This window comes from Phyllobates terribilis, unplaced genomic scaffold (assembly GCF_046119375.1).
Source record: "Phyllobates terribilis strain yellow unplaced genomic scaffold, ASM4611937v1 Scaffold_5__5_contigs__length_657084704, whole genome shotgun sequence".
NCBI classification, from domain to species: domain Eukaryota; kingdom Metazoa; phylum Chordata; class Amphibia; order Anura; family Dendrobatidae; genus Phyllobates; species Phyllobates terribilis.
In genome coordinates, this window is record NW_027362765.1 from 99603989 (window position 1) to 99618977 (window position 14989).

General features: G+C 43.8%; 2 non-coding genes and 1 pseudogene across 2 annotated transcripts; all 3 read left to right on the forward strand.

The window, feature by feature from the left end:
• Positions 1 to 6173: 6173 nt before the first annotated feature.
• Positions 6174 to 6383, forward strand: LOC141150595 (U2 spliceosomal RNA; annotated as a pseudogene).
• Positions 6384 to 12493: 6110 nt separating this feature from the next.
• LOC141150805 (U2 spliceosomal RNA) lies at positions 12494 to 12677 on the forward strand. The gene has a single exon (XR_012246916.1). It is a non-coding gene; the product is annotated as a U2 spliceosomal RNA (small nuclear RNA).
• Positions 12678 to 13792: 1115 nt separating this feature from the next.
• LOC141274429 (U2 spliceosomal RNA) lies at positions 13793 to 13983 on the forward strand. The gene has a single exon (XR_012322704.1). It is a non-coding gene; the product is annotated as a U2 spliceosomal RNA (small nuclear RNA).
• The last annotated feature ends 1006 nt before the right edge of the window (positions 13984 to 14989 follow it).

Genomic DNA, 14989 nt, shown 5'->3' on the forward strand with positions numbered 1-14989 from the left:
CTTTAATGCAGTTTCTAAAATCAGAAAGAATTGAATTCAATGTTTTTTGTTCATTTTGCTTGTTTGTCGGATTTTGGGATGGACTCTTTGGCTTTGCTTTTCTTCTCCTCATTGGATTTTTCATGTTCAAAGTTGCAGAAGCCAGATTACAAGCTCATTTTGGTTCAACTTCAGCAACTGTGCATTGCATTGCCATGTAATGTGATGCAATGCTATCTTTCTAGCTCTCCCTTTTTACTTCCTTTTGGATAAACAGACATATTAGGCAAGCATTTTGGAGCTTTCACCTAAATAACTACAGGTGGTGAGATAAGCTGCACAATATAATTGACCTTTCAGTATATTGTTGCACACACACCATCTATTTAGCAAATGCCCTTGTTATCAACAGCAGCCTTTTAAACTCACCTGAGCTAACAGGTATGTGCGCTGGTTACTCTGCTGCGCTTAAAATTTCTTTTTTGGTTTGCTACAATGCCTTTTCTGAAACGTTGTCTCCCTCTGCTGGAACACTGACTTCTTTCATTTAATACCTGCAGACTATAAAAGAGAACCCAACCCAAAAAGTTTGGTTGATTAGTCTGTGGCATTCTGTTAAACTGTTGCTTATGGCGGTCTCTGTGAGCTTCTCAGCGACATTCAGCCAGCCAGGTATCCTGCCTGCAGTAGATGGAATGTGGCAATGGAACGCTGGCTGCGCGTGTCATAATAGGCTCTGAGCCTTTATATACCTGTGCACAGCAGCAGCCACCTTCAGTCTGCTGCTGGACAGCCAGCAGCAGCAGCAGCAGGAGAGGTATGTAATCAGGAGCCCTCCTGCTAAGGGTAGACAGCTGCTCGTTCCACCCCACCCCCCGCCTTAATTGGTTCTCCTCCCTTCCAACGGTGTTGAGGCGGGTGGGAACAGCAGGGGGTGAAGGTGCTGTGTTTAAAGAGGTGGAGTTATGCAAATCTAAAACGCGTGGATTGCAGCAGCAGCAAGCCGAAAAGTGCAGGCATGTAAGGGATCTAGAGGTTGACAACATGTCTTCTTAACGGGAGTCCAGGAGCTCATCTCCACAAATGGACTTTTCAGGATCCTTGGGTGGCTCCGTAGTTTGAAACCAATTCTGGTTATCGCTTCTCGGCCTTTTGGCACGATCTATCAGGTTTACCTGTGTGGTCTTGCCTGTGAGGTGCTCTTGGTACCCTTTCTCTCGGCCTGGGGGGATCGTTCCTCTTCGGAGGGACTTAACCCCCCTGCTGCTATTGGGAGGAAGGATTAGTCCGGGAGCAACGGGAAGGGATCCCATGAAGGCTTGCGCCTTTCAGAGAGAAGAGTCGGTACGTTCCTGAGTGAAGGATGCCGGCAACGCTCACATATTCATCGGGTGATGCCCGGATGCGGAACACCGTGAGGATTGAAGTTGGAGCAGCATCGAGGATGGAGAAGAATTTGGACTACATCTGCCATAGGATTCTTCTTGGAGTTCTGGAGTTTCGGCGGGAAGACATATTCTGCTTCCAGGACAACGAGTACAAGGGGACATACACCATCACCTTCAAGAGCCAGGGATGCTGTCAGCAACTCGTACAAAAGGTAAACGAGAAAAACTACTTAGATGAGTTGGATGGACTAACCTTTTGTCTCTTGTATGCTTATGACGAGATCCCCATCGTGGTGCATTTCCCGAACCCCTTTGTGGAAGCTGCAGACATCTCGACCTACCTTACCCGCTATTGTGATGATCTGAGATACCTGGGTACTGTGAAGAACGCGGTAGGCTTCTGGTGCGGCAAGAGAAGGTATATGGCCCGTCTAAAGAGGGACCTTAGTGGAGTGGGAGGAATGCTACACCCTCCCTCAACCTTCGTAATCGGTAAGAGCAGAGGCTACTTATTTTATCCTGGAATGCCAGTATGTTGCAGGAACTGTGGACAAATGGGTCATACCCAAACGTCCTGCACGGGCAGGAAAGTAGACCGCTGCAATAATTGCAGCTGTTACGGACATTTAATGAAGGACTGTCCCGCTGGGAGGAAATGTAATCTCTGCGGTGAGGCGGGGCACATGTTCCGAGGATGCCCCAACAGGACCAGGACCAGGACCTACGCAGAAGCTGCATCTTCTGAAGCTGAGCCGATGCGCCCACCGGTCTTCACTGGCAGGCCGGCGTCGGAGGGCGGTTCGAAGGGCGAGAAGGCTGGGATGGAGCAGGGAGCCGGAGGCCCCTCTGGGGCGGCACCTGCATCGAAGTCCCTTAACGATGGGCGGACCTCGCATGGACCGGAGCGGGGGGGTCCTCCTTCTGGGAGGGTATCCTCCGTATCGATGGTTCCCGATACCGATCCTGTTGGGCTGGAGGGTGGTGCCCCTGTGCGGTTGGCTACAGGGGACCACGCAGCGATGGCCTCAGGATCTTCCAGGGCGATTAGCCAGCCAGATGAGGGGGCTTTGCTTCTAGGTGGCGAACATCAGGAAATCTGTGTTGCTGATCTTGTCCTGATGGACCAGTCTCCCCCCCTGGAGGAGGTGGAGGAAGAGGAGGACTGCACCAGTGACCTAGTGGAGTCTGCCCCGAAAAAGAGACGGAATGTCGAATCCCCAGCGTCTCCTGGAATGTGGCTGGGAACCGTGACCTACGAGGGGGCAACCGCCGGCTCACAGAATATCGAGTCGTTTGGGTCTTCTAGCCCGGATGTCCTGGAGCAATTTGATATACAGGGCTTTGAGTCAGGTGTCCTCATGGAAGATCCACCACCCTGACCTATGAATGCCCACAATAAGACTTGTCTCACTGAATGTGAGGTCATTAAAGAGCCCAGTTCGTAGGGCTGCTCTATTCAAGTATTTAGAAACCACTGACTTTGACATATGTTTATTACAGGAATGCGGGATACAACATGCACTAAATTATAATGATATCAAGACAGATTGGAGACTGGGGCCCTCCATCTGGTCTGGCTCCAATGACAACAAGTCAGCGGGGGTGGGCTTCCTCTGTCGTGGGAGAAATATTACTATAAATGCTGTCACAGAAATAGTACCAGGCAGAGTGGTTTTAGTGCATTTTAAATTTAATGGTTTTACCCTACGTGTAATGAATATTTATGCTCCCCCTGATAAGCAAGAGAGAATTAATTTATTTGGGATATTGCCATTGTACTGTACTGGGTCATCTCCCCTGGTCGTAGGGGGTGATTTTAATTGTCTTTGTGCTAGTGAACAACGAGCAGGGGGTGACCCTTTACGCAAATTGGATAAGTCATGTCATCTATTGAAAGATTTTATAACTGATTTTAAATTATGCGATGCGTGGAGGTCACTCCTGCCGACGGACCCTGGTTATACGTGGTCCGGAAGAGGGGTGTCCTCCAGGATCGATTTTATTTTCCTATCAGATGATTTTAACCCTGTAAAATGTGTTTTAACATCAAATATATTTTCTGACCATAAGGGCTTGGAGGTGCATCTAGAATACCGGGATGAACAGAGGGTCAACAGGGGCCTCTGGCGTCTAAGTACTTACCTGCTGGAGGACCCTTTGATTCGACAAGACTTTGGTAAAGCCTATCAAGCCTGGCGGCGACAAAAACCTTCTGATGCCCCTATGGTAACCTGGTGGGAAAATTTGAAAAAAAAAGTCAGAATGTTTTTTATAAAAGCAGGGAGACGTAAAGCCAGCGAGAAAAAAAGATGTTTTAGTGATCTTAACACCAAACTGCAAACACTTTTTAAATTCAAAGAGCTAGGGGTGGAGGTGGGAGATGATATTGCTAGCCTAAAAACTGAAATTCAGAACTGCATAGACACAAAGGGGAAAGAGATTATTTTTAACTCTAGAGTGCAGCACTTGGAGGAGGGGGAGAAGTGCTCTCGCTTCTTCTTCAAAAAAGTCATGGATAAAAGAGAAGTGATCACAAATCTAGAGGGTGAAACATCTATGCAGGGAATGTTGAATGCTACTTTTAACTTTTATAAGCATCTTTTTAGTAAAAAGTGTATAGATGAGTCCTTTTTATCTGATGCTCTTAATGATCTCGATTTTAAGTTAAATTTTACAGACCAGGAGTTTTTAGAACGCGATATTGTTTTAGAGGAATTATTTTATGTTTTTAAAAGTTTCTCTAAGGGTAAAGCACCTGGGTGTGACGGACTACCTGTAGAATTTTACCTTACTTTTTGGGACATTTTAAAAGAGGACCTTTTTATGCTTTTTAAAGAAGTTTTTATTTGTGAACAGTTGCCATTTTCGTGGAGGAGAGGAGTGGTGTCTTTGATATATAAAAAAGGTGACCGCAGTACTCTAGCGAATTGGAGACCCATAACTCTCCTAAATGTTGATTACAAGGTACTTGCTAAGGTGGTTGCAGACCGGCTCAGGAGTGTCATTGCCAAACTAATCCAGCCTGAGCAGGTTTGTAGTGTACCAGGCAGAAGTATTTCAGAGGTTTTAAACGTATTAAGGGATGTAATTTGGTATTCCAGAGACCGGGGTCAAAATGTAGCTCTTTTAGCCCTAGATTTTGAAAAAGCTTTCGATAGAGTCTCTCATAGATTTCTTTTTAGAGTTTTAAAAAGAATGGGTATCCCTAATATGCTTTTAAATTGTATTAAGATTTTATATAAAAATTGTTTTAGTCAAATTTCTCTTAATGGCTTTTTAACAGATGGAGTTCCCCTTGAGTCCGGAGTGAAGCAGGGATGCCCCTTGTCGCCCATCCTGTTCATCTGCGCCATGGAGCCCCTGCTGAGCGCAATAAGGAAAGACAAAGTGATTAGAGGGGTTCCTGTTCCAGGCGGAGGTGGCAGTGATGTGAGAGTCTTTGGCTACATGGATGACGTGACGGTTGTGTGCGTGGACCCTGCTTCCCTCCGGAGGGCGATGTTGCGCATTGAATTTTTTTCCCAGGCATCCGGGTTTAAACTTAATTTAAATAAATCTGAATGTCTGACTTTGGGATCCTGGGACACCGCCCAACTCCCGCAGCTCACTATAAAACGAGACAATGTAAAAATTCTTGGAGTTGTTTTTAACGAGGAGAATGTGGGAACTCAAAGCTGGGAGAATGTCATAGAAAAAATGTCAAAGAAAATATCATTTTGGGGTTTGAGGTCCCTAACAATGGAGGGGAAAATTTTAATTATAAAATCAGTGTTGTTACCCCTCATACTGTATATAGCTATGGTGTACCCCCCCTCTGATGTTTTAATTAAAAAAATGACTAGGATGATCTTTATGTTTTTATGGAACTCCAAAATGGAAAAATTAAGGAGAGAAATAATGAGGAAGAATAAAATGAACGGCGGAAGGGATGTTCCCGACTTACATATTTATTTGTATTTAAATTATTTCTGCTTTTGTTTCAAACATTTTAATGGTAATAGTGCGCTAAGTTATTTTTTAAAATATACTTGTGGGATGATTTTTAAAAGATGGTTTAAGTTGTCGTTGAATTCCCCTGTTTTACTATGCCCCCCCAAACACCAAGCAATCTTAGAAAAGACTGTTCGATTTTATAGCCTTGGTGATTTTAATATGGACATTTTTAAAGACCGCAAGAAGCTTTTATCTTTTCTGAGGAGGAATGAAGATGTGACCCCCATAGTAAATTTCTCAGAAGAGAGATCGAAGCAAGTTTGGAAGAATGTCTTCGGGAAATTCTTAGCAAATGGACATAAGGACATCGCATGGATGGTGGTCCACCAGTGCCTCCCCACCAGAGAATTTCAACACAGGAGAGGCCTGGTGGCCAGAGCCAAATGCCCCAGAGACTCATGTGTTAATGACGAAACCACCTTGCACCTTATGTGGAATTGCCCATTTGCACAGGAACTTTGGCACAAAGTTGGGATTCTTTTAAAATGGACTTGCGGTTTAAGAGATTTTAACCATGAATATGTTTTATATGGCCTTTTTAAATGTCCGACCCCTCAACAGTATTGTATATGTTGGTGTATGATTAACTGTTTTAAAGACGCCCTTTGGAAGGCACGCAATATTTTACTTTTTAAACATGATGCTATTTCTGTGAAGGATTGTCTTAAAATTGCTTTTAGCCAGATGTATATTTATTACTTGAGGGATGTCAAATGTATTGGGAGGAGGGATGCTAATCGTATATGGGGTTTTTATGGGTGGAATTCTGTGTTTTAATAATGTACTGTTTGTGTTGTTGTTTTTGATTGTAAACCATCTTTTACGCACTTAATAAATTATGTTGAAACCTGAAAAAAAAAAAAAAAAAAATCTGTTCTTATCAGTTTAATATCTGATACGTCCCCTATCTGGGGACCATATATTAAATGGATTTTTATAACAGGGAGATGGAAAAAGAGCTTGCTCTGTCCACTCCACGCATTGACCTGGTATTGCAGTATCTCCAGGACCGGTGCACCCCTTCTTTAATGCAGTTTCTAAAATCAGAAAGAATTGAATTCAATGTTTTTTGTTCATTTTGCTTGTTTGTCGGATTTTGGGATGGACTCTTTGGCTTTGCTTTTCTTCTCCTCATTGGATTTTTCATGTTCAAAGTTGCAGAAGCCAGAATACAAGCTCATTTTGGTTCAACTTCAGCAACTGTGCATTGCATTGCCATGTAATGTGATGCAATGCTATCTTTCTAGCTCTCCCTTTTTACTTCCTTTTGGATAAACAGACATATTAGGCAAGCATTTTGGAGCTTTCACCTAAATAACTACAGGTGGTGAGATAAGCTGCACAATATAATTGACCTTTCAGTATATTGTTGCACACACACCATCTATTTAGCAAATGCCCTTGTTATCAAAAGCAGCCTTTTAAACTCACCTGAGCTAACAGGTATGTGCGCTGGTTACTCTGCTGCGCTTAAAATTTCTTTTTTGGTTTGCTACAATGCCTTTTCTGAAACGTTGTCTCCCTCTGCTGGAACACTGACTTCTTTCATTTAATGCCTGCAGACTATAAAAGAGAACCCAACCCAAAAAGTTTGGTTGATTAGTCTGTGGCATTCTGTTAAACTGTTGCTTATGGCGGTCTCTGTGAGCTTCTCAGCGACATTCAGCCAGCCAGGTATCCTGCCTGCAGTAGATGGAATGTGGCAATGGAACGCTGGCTGCGCGTGTCATAATAGGCTCTGAGCCTTTATATACCTGTGCACAGCATCAGCCACCTTCAGTCTGCTGCTGGACAGCCAGCAGCAGCAGCAGCAGGAGAGGTATGTAATCAGGAGCCCTCCTGCTAAGGGTAGACAGCTGCTCGTTCCACCCCACCCCCCGCCTTAATTGGTTCTCCTCCCTTCCAACGGTGTTGAGGCGGGTGGGAACAGCAGGGGGTGAAGGTGCTGTGTTTAAAGAGGTGGAGTTATGCAGATCTAAAACGCGTGGATTGCAGCAGCAGCAAGCCGAAAAGTGCAGGCATGTAAGGGATCTAGAGGTTGACAACATGTCTTCTTAACGGGAGTCCAGGAGCTCATCTCCACAAATGGACTTTTCAGGATCCTTGGGTGGCTCCGTAGTTTGAAACCAATTCTGGTTATCGCTTCTCGGCCTTTTGGCTCAGATCAAGTGTCTGGACATCAGGTTCCTTGAATGCTAGCCCTCGGCCTTCCAGCATCGCCACTCCGGTGGCTTAAGCTGGATGCTGCTATAGGGGGAGAGTGAGGAGGAAACGGGAAGGCGATTTCCGTGGCTGACTATGGGAGTCAAGCTGAAATTTGCTGGGACCGGGGACCCCCGGGTCAAGAATGGATTTCGCATTGAGATTTCCGAGGAGAAGAAGGGACATTTTTCCATGTCCTACCTGGTGAATGCCATCTTCTATGAAGCATTGAAGATTAAGAAGTCGGACATTCTTTGCCTGCAGGAATTTAGAAGTCATGGAAGGTATGTGCTGGTTCTTTCTACTATGGCTGCTTGCCAAAATCTTTATAGAACCTTGAAAGGCCATACTGAGAACTCCCTCCTAGATGGACTCACTTTTACTGTCCTCTATTCAAAGGGGGATGTTCCTGTTGTTGTGTTTATGCACAATCCCTTTATCCCCCAGGAGGACATTACTGTATTCTTGAGGAGGCATTGTACTTATGTGCATTTTTCCCACAAGATCTCGAATGAAGAAGGCTTGTGGACTGGCAAATACAAGTACTTTGTTCGTTTTGCTACAGACCCCGAGGGGCCAGGGGGCATACATTATCCTCCTATGAGTTTCTCTATTGGGAGAGACACTGGTTTCTTGTACTTTCCTGATGCTCCTTTTTTCTGCAGAAGATGTAACAAGTATGGTCATGTCCAGGAGTCCTGCAGGTATCCGCCAACCTGCAGGAGGTGTAACACGTCTGGTCATATGGCGAAAGACTGCAAGAACCAGGTAAAGTGTGATGCTTGTGGTGAGGAGGGGCATGTTCTTAGGCAGTGTCAAGCTAGAACCACTCCTAAGTCTTTTGCTCAAGTGGTCGCGGAGGGGCCTGCTGTTCCTTCGACTTCTACTAGGGTTCCACAAGGTCCCCTTCCGGATGTCGGGGAGGCAACTGCTCCCCAAGAGGAAGAGGATGGCACTCAGATGGACGACATATTTGAAGATGCCCAGCTTCAGCCTCCTGCGTCAGGAGGCTTTGACATGGTGATTCCAGAGGTGATGTCACCTTTCCCTCCCCAGTTTGGTGTCCGTGGTGAGGGGGAAATGGACTTGTCCAATTCTCCTGTCATATCTTGGTGCAATACTGCTTCAGAGGAGATCGGGGGCGGTGGCCAAGGGGACTTGTCTGCTGTCCGTTTCTCTGATGAGGAGGATCCTGATGTGGTCAAGAAGAAGCCAAGGACTGAGTGTTCATCCATTGCTGCCGTGTGTGATAGCCCGGTGGACTCTCGTGCTTACCCGTCAGATGTATTTTCTCCTGACATTGTTACATTTGGCATTCAGCCAGATGGTAATAGCTTTGCTTTGCTTGATGAAGGTTGAGTTGATGTTTTCTTTCTTTTTTTTTCAGGTTATGTGTGATCCCCTTTAGTTATGCCGCATCATTCTGGATGGGACATTGTGTCCCTTAATGTTAGGCAAATTAGATCTGTTACCCGAAGAACAACAGTTCTGGATTATCTAAAGGGTTTGAGTGCAGATGTCTATTGTCTACAAGAGTGTGGGATTACTGAATCTCCAGGGGATAAGGACTGGCCTTATGGCCAGTATGTTTGGTCGGGGTCCAGCTTTAACAAAAATGATGGTGTGGGGATTTTAGTTGGTAATAAGAATATTACTATTGATAGTTACACGGTTGTGGAGGTGGGTCGCTGCATTATTGTTTTTTTGAGTTATAGGGGGTGGAAGGTTAGAATGATTAATTTATATTGTCCTACTAAAAAAGAGGAGCGGCTTGCTCTTCTTGAGAAATTGAGTTTTTTTCTCCCTGGAAAAATTCCTACAGTTTTTGTTGGTGACTGTAATTGTGTCACAGAAGGTAATGTGGACATTACGGGAAAAAAGTTATCTCAACTTATTTCTGATTTTTCTTTCTTAGACGCTGCAATACTTGAGTATGGCATTCCACCACCGCCTACATATTATGCTGACCGTGGTAATATTTCATCGAGGATAGATAGGATGTTATTTTCCAAAAATATGGTTTGTTCAAGTTATGTTCAACATAAGGTACCTTTTTCTGATCATGAGTGTTTGCGTGGAGTTTTTAGTGCGAATGGGGCCATGGTGTTTGGGGGTGGGGTTTGGAAATTGAATACGAGGTTGTTGGAGGATGAGGAGGTGATGAGTGAGTTGGAGAAAAGGTATGCAAGTTGGAGGTGGCGTAAGCGTGATTTTGGTAGTGTGCTTGAATGGTGGGATTGGGTGAAATTACAGTTAAAAACTTTCTTTAAAAAATGGGGCTACAAAAAAGCTGCCAGATATCGTAATAGATTTAATGACTTAAGTAGACGGATTGATTGGTTGCGTGGGTGTGTTAGGAAAGGAATGGATATGTCTGATCAGCTTGAGGTTGCTAAGAATGAGTTAAAATGTCTTCTGGATGAAAAAGGTAAAGAGATTATTTACCGTACCAAGTTAGAGCATTTGGAAAAGAATGAAAAGTGCACCAGGTACTTTTTTAAAAAAATGAATGGAAGGAAGTTGGATTTGAGTGAAGTGGTAGGTGAAGATGGATCTAGTGTGGTTGGGAAGAATGTGTTGAATGAGGTGAATGGCTTCTATAGTAAGTTGTACGATGAGAAATGGATTGATCCTGGACTTGTGTCGCATGTATTGAGTGGTATGGAGAAGAGACTTGGTTCGGATGAATGTGATGCTTTGTGTGAGGATGTTATTTTGGATGAGGTGAGGAATGTTGTTATGAGTGCTAAAAAGAATAAGACGCCTGGGAAGGATGGGTTGCCTGTGGAGCTGTATGTGAAAGCTTGGGAGTTTTTGGGTAAGGACTTGACTGAGGTTTGTAGGTATATGTGGATGAATGGTGTTTTGTGTGACAGTATGAAAGAGGGTATAGTGGTTCTTGTGTTTAAGAAGGGTGAGAAAAAGCGTTTGGAGAACTGGAGACCCATATCATTGCTTAATGCTGATTATAAGGTCTACAGTAAATTGTTAGCAAATCGTATGCGTGAGGTGATTGGTAGGGTTGTGGAGGATGACCAAGTGTGTGCCGTGCCTGGTCGGAGTATAAGTGATAATTTGTTATTGTTAAGGGATATGCTTGGGGATTGTAAGACTAGAAAGCAGAAGTGTATGGTGTTAGCAATTGATTTCGAAAAGGCTTTTGATAGAGTTTCGCATGTGTTTCTGTTTAAAGTATTGGAGAGGATGGGTTTCCCTAGGGTTTTTCTGAATGGAGTTAAGTCTTTATATGATTATGTGTCAAGTGAGTTTTTAGTGAATGGATGGTTGTCTGACAAAGTGATGATTAGGTCTGGTGTAAGACAGGGGTGCCCTATGTCCCCTGTCTTGTTTGTATGTGTGATTGAGCCTTTGCTGTGTTTAGTGAGACGTGAGAAAATGATGAGAGGATTGTTAGTGCCTGGGAGTGGTGGTAAGCATGTGAAGGTGTTAGGTTACATGGATGATGTTGTGATGGTGAGTGAAAGTATGGCTTCAATGAGTAGGGTGAGGTTGCTTTTGGATTTTTTCTGTGGTGCATCAGGTTTTAGAGTTAACTGGACTAAGTGTAGTTTCAAATGCTTTGGAGATGACAGTATTCGTATGGAAGGTGTTAAGTATGAGGAGAGTGCAATTAAGGTTTTAGGGGTATTTTTCAATGATGATCTGAAAGGAAATGAGAGTTGGGACGAGTGTGGTATGCGTGTTGAGCGAAAATTGAATTTTTGGAGAATGAGAGATCTTTCTTTGCGGGGCAAAGTTCTAGTTATCAAAGCAGTGATCTTACCCATTCTGCTTTTTGTGGCCATAATTTTTCCATCCCCTTTTAGGAAAGTGAAGAGAGTTGAGAAAATGATTTTTTCCTTTTTCTGGTGCAGCAAGATGGAGAAGCTGAAGAGGGAAAGCCTTTATAAGGCCTGCCAGCATGGTGGTTTGGGATTTCCTAATGTTGAGGTTTTTTTAGGGCTCCATTATATTAAGACGATTGTGGTATTGTTGGGTAAAGGTAATAAGGGTGCATGTATGGCAAGTTATTCTGCAGGATGGATGTTGTATGGGTTAGGTTGGAGAAAGAGGGATGCGAGAGTGCCTGTGTCTTTTAAGTGTCCGGTGTGGTATGAGGTGATTGAGAAGTTTGTCAAGAAGTATGATTTGCTGAGTGTGCCGGTGGATGAGTTTAGAATGACTAAGAGGGTGTATAGGAAATTGTGTGCAAATGAGGTCGAGTCTAATATTGTTGGTTTGAGAGGGAATGAGGTTGCGGATGCTTGGAGAAAGTTGGGTATGTATGGGATGTCCAACAAACAGAAGGATGTAGTGTGGATGGCGTTTCACAATATTCTTCCAGTGAGAGACGTTCAAAAGAAGAGAGGTTTGATTAGGTCGGATGTTTGTCCAAGAGATGGATGTAATGGTTGTGAGACGGTTATGCATCTGATGTGGAATTGTGATTTTGCACAAGACGTGTGGAAATGTGTAGGGGGGTTGTGTAGGAGTTTGGCAGGAGTGACTTTTGTGGATTGGCGTGTGGTTATGTTTGGTATTGGTGCAAGTGGACGTGTAAAGGAGAGAGTTTTGTGGTTAATTATGGCTTGTGTGTTAGAAAGTTTGTGGGATGTGAGGAATCTTTGTGTATTTAAAAGGAAATCAATTACAGTAAATGAATGTATTAGGATTATTCTTTCTAGGCTATTTTTGATTTACAAGATGGATAGTAGTAGCGGTGGTGGAACAGATGCCGAGGGAATATGGAAATTTAAAAAGTGGAGGCATATTGTAAAATTTCAGTGATCTTTTGGTTTATATTAATAAGATGTTCTTCTTTCTGTAATATTAGGTTACTTTATGCTTAATAAATATGGCCATGATGATGAGAAGTTTTTTTTTGCAACAGTTTTGGTATATCCTACTGATTTGCTATAAAACTAACCTGAATGGTTTAAAAAAAAAAAAAAAAAAAAAAAATCTGTTCTTATCAGTTTAATATCTGATACGTCCCCTATCTGGGGACCATATATTAAATGGATTTTTAGAACAGGGAGATGGAAAAAGAGCTTTCTCTGTCCACTCCACGCATTGACCTGGTATTGCAGTATCTCCAGGACCGGTGCACCCCTTCTTTAATGCAGTTTCTAAAATCAGAAAGAATTGAATTCAATGTTTTTTGTTCATTTTGCTTGTTTGTCGGATTTTGGGATGGACTCTTTGGCTTTGCTTTTCTTCTCCTCATTGGATTTTTCATGTTCAAAGTTGCAGAAGCCAGATTACAAGCTCATTTTGGTTCAACTTCAGCAACTGTGCATTGCATTGCCATGTAATGTGATGCAATGCTATCTTTCTAGCTCTCCCTTTTTACTTCCTTTTGGATAAACAGACATATTAGGCAAGCATTTTGGAGCTTTCACCTAAATAACTACAGGTGGTGAGATAAGCTGCACAATATAATTGACCTTTCAGTATATTGTTGCACACACACCATCTATTTAGCAAATGCCCTTGTTATCAACAGCAGCCTTTTAAACTCACCTGAGCTAACAGGTATGTGCGCTGGTTACTCTGCTGCGCTTAAAATTTCTTTTTTGGTTTGCTACAATGCCTTTTCTGAAACGTTGTCTCCCTCTGCTGGAACACTGACTTCTTTCATTTAATGCCTGCAGACTATAAAAGAGAACCCAACCCAAAAAGTTTGGTTGATTAGTCTGTGGCATTCTGTTAAACTGTTGCTTATGGCGGTCTCTGTGAGCTTCTCAGCGACATTCAGCCAGCCAGGTATCCTGCCTGCAGTAGATGGAATGTGGCAATGGAACGCTGGCTGCGCGTGTCATAATAGGCTCTGAGCCTTTATATACCTGTGCACAGCAGCAGCCACCTTCAGTCTGCTGCTGGACAGCCAGCAGCAGCAGCAGCAGGAGAGGTATGTAATCAGGAGCCCTCCTGCTAAGGGTAGACAGCTGCTCGTTCCACCCCACCCCCCGCCTTAATTGGTTCTCCTCCCTTCCAACGGTGTTGAGGCGGGTGGGAACAGCAGGGGGTGAAGGTGCTGTGTTTAAAGAGGTGGAGTTATGCAGATCTAAAACGCGTGGATTGCAGCAGCAGCAAGCCGAAAAGTGCAGGCATGTAAGGGATCTAGAGGTTGACAACATGTCTTCTTAACGGGAGTCCAGGAGCTCATCTCCACAAATGGACTTTTCAGGATCCTTGGGTGGCTCCGTAGTTTGAAACCAATTCTGGTTATCGCTTCTCGGCCTTTTGGCTAAGATCAAGTGTAGTATCTGTTCTTATCAGTTTAATATCTGATACGTCCCCTATCTGGGGACCATATATTAAATGGATTTTTAGAACAGGGAGATGGAAAAAGAGCTTGCTCTGTCCACTCCACGCATTGACCTGGTATTGCAGTATCTCCAGGACCGGTGCACCCCTTCTTTAATGCAGTTTCTAAAATCAGAAAGAATTGAATTCAATGTTTTTTGTTCATTTTGCTTGTTTGTCGGATTTTGGGATGGACTCTTTGGCTTTGCTTTTCTTCTCCTCATTGGATTTTTCATGTTCAAAGTTGCAGAAGCCAGATTACAAGCTCATTTTGGTTCAACTTCAGCAACTGTGCATTGCATTGCCATGTAATGTGATGCAATGCTATCTTTCTAGCTCTCCCTTTTTACTTCCTTTTGGATAAACAGACATATTAGGCAAGCATTTTGGAGCTTTCACCTAAATAACTACAGGTGGTGAGATAAGCTGCACAATATAATTGACCTTTCAGTATATTGTTGCACACACACCATCTATTTAGCAAATGCCCTTGTTATCAACAGCAGCCTTTTAAACTCACCTGAGCTAACAGGTATGTGCGCTGGTTACTCTGCTGCGCTTAAAATTTCTTTTTTGGTTTGCTACAATGCCTTTTCTGAAAGGTTGTCTCCCTCTGCTGGAACACTGACTTCTTTCATTTAATGCCTGCAGACTATAAAAGAGAACCCAACCCAAAAAGTTTGGTTGATTAGTCTGTGGCATTCTGTTAAACTGTTGCTTATGGCGGTCTCTGTGAGCTTCTCAGCGACATTCAGCCAGCCAGGTATCCTGCCTGCAGTAGATGGAATGTGGCAATGGAACGCTGGCTGCGCGTGTCATAATAGGCTCTGAGCCTTTATATACCTGTGCACAGCAGCAGCCACCTTCAGTCTGCTGCTGGACAGCCAGCAGCAGCAGGAGAGGTATGTAATCAGGAGCCCTCCTGCTAAGGGTAGACAGCTGCTCGTTCCACCCCACCCCCCGCCTTAATTGGTTCTCCTCCCTTCCAACGGTGTTGAGGCGGGTGGGAACAGCAGGGGGTGAAGGTGCTGTGTTTAAAGAGGTGGAGTTATGCAGATCTAAAACGCGTGGATTGCAGCAGCAGCAAGCCGAAAAGTGCAGGCATGTAAGGGATCTAG